At 41.4% G+C, this 2,057-nt stretch overlaps 1 non-coding gene across 1 annotated transcript; it reads left to right on the top strand.

The window, feature by feature from the left end:
• Positions 1 to 1,582: 1,582 nt before the first annotated feature.
• Positions 1,583 to 1,689, top strand: LOC141676372 (small nucleolar RNA R71). Its single transcript, XR_012556966.1, has one exon. It is a non-coding gene; the product is annotated as a small nucleolar RNA R71 (small nucleolar RNA).
• The last annotated feature ends 368 nt before the right edge of the window (positions 1,690 to 2,057 follow it).

Genomic DNA, 2,057 nt, shown 5'->3' on the forward strand with positions numbered 1-2,057 from the left:
CCTTTTTGCACATCGATCATAGTTCGGCCTGTAGCCCATAATGGTCTCCCCAAGATAATGGGAATCTTCTTATCCTCCTTAAAATCCAGAATTACAAAATCATCAGGGAAGATGAGTTTGTCCACCTTGACCAAGTCATCCTCCACTATACCTCGTGGATAAGTGATGGAACAATCAGCCAACTACAAAGACATGTATGCCGGTTTCGGATCAGGTAGACCAAACTTCTTGAAGATAGACAAGGGCATCAGATTGATGCTAGCTCCCAAGTCACACAAACACTTGTCGAAGGACAGATTACCAATGGTATAAGGTATCGTGAAACTTCCTGGATCTTTAAGCTTATGAGGTAGTTTCTATTGCAGCACAACATTGCACTCTTCTGTTAGAGCAACGGTTTTTAACTCCTCAAGTTTTAGCTTCCAAGATAGAATACCCTTAATGAACTTAACATAGCCCTGCATATGTTCTAGAGCTTCAGCTAAAGGTATGTAAATATGCAGCTTCTTGAAAACTTCCAAAAACTTGGCAAATTGCTTGTCGAAATTATGCTTTTGAAGCCTTTTAGGATATGACGGAGGTGGGTAAACCTGTTTATCCCCTGTATTACCCTCAGGAGGATTTCTTTCAATAGCTTTCTTCTTCGGTTCCACCTCGGTATCCTTCGGCACCACATTTTCAGCTACAATCTCATTTTTGGATTTGGTAAAGGAAAAGATGCACCTGCATTCTGGACAGAATTTTCAGACTCTTCGTCTTGCTGAAATTGAGGGCTTGCGACCTTTCCGAACCACAAGGTGATGGCGTTTACTTGTTAGTTAACTTCCCTCTTGCCAGGATTAGCTTCTGTATCACTAGGAAGCGTTCTCGATGGTCAATTCAATAAGGCGTTAGTAATTTGCCCTATTTGGTTCTCCAGAGTTTTGATAGAGCCTGGATTTGGCATATAAGAACTTGGTTTTTGCATATTAGCCGCAACCACTCCAATTCATATTTTTCTTTCGAAGATACACCTGCACCTCCATGAGTATGTTGTTGAAGTTGGAGTTGTTGTCTTGGTGCAAATTGTTGCTGAAAATCAAGAGGATTACATTACTTGTTTCCAAACTGCTGGAATCATTGTTGCATCGCATTTAAATTGTTGCTCCAGCTGAAGTTAGGATAATTTCAGTTTTCAGGATGATAAGTGCCTGACATTGGTTGTTGCGATCTCTGAAAGTTGCTCACAAACTGAGCTGATTCACTAGATATAGCATATTGCTCCGTCGTATGTGAATCTGCACAAAGCTCACAAACACTTGTCCTCTGATGAACTCCATAGTTAGCTTGAGAATCGATCTTCATAAACAACGCCTTTAGTTGAGCGGCTATAGCTGTATCCACTTCAAGAACTCCTGCTACCTTGCCCTGTGGCAATCTTTGGGTTGGATACTGATATTCATTCGCAGCCATCATCTCAATTAGAGCATAAGCTTCCTCATAGCTCTTTGCCCATAATGCTCCACCTGATGCTGCATCGAGCATGGGTCTAGACTGTGCTCCTAAACCATTATAAAAGCAATTGATGATCATCCAATCAGGTATTCCATGATGAGGACACTTCTTAAGCATCTCCTTGTAGCGCTCCCAAACTTCACATAGAGATTCTCCCGATTGCTGTGCAAATTGAGTAAGGGCATTCCTCATTGCAGCTGTCTTCGCCATCGGGAAGAATTTAGTAAGAAATTTCTGAGCGAGATCCTCCCAAGCAGTGATAGAACTTGCTGGTAACCAACAATTAGCTTTATCCCTTAGAGAAAAAGGGAAAAGTCTCAGCTTCACAGCATCTTCAGAAACATTGTTGAACTTGAAGGTGTCACTAATCTCGATGAAATCCCTAATATGCATATTGGGATCTTCCGTTGGTGAACCCCCAAACTGGACAGAATTTTGTACCATCTGAATTATGTCAGGCTTGATCTTAAAGGTATGAGCTGCGATAGCTGGCCTGAAAATGCTAGACTAAATGTCATTGATCTTTGGTTGAGAATAATCCATCAAAGCTTTCGTATTTGCTG

This window comes from Apium graveolens, chromosome 7, assembly GCF_009905375.1.
Source record: "Apium graveolens cultivar Ventura chromosome 7, ASM990537v1, whole genome shotgun sequence".
Taxonomy (NCBI): Eukaryota; Viridiplantae; Streptophyta; class Magnoliopsida; order Apiales; family Apiaceae; genus Apium; species Apium graveolens.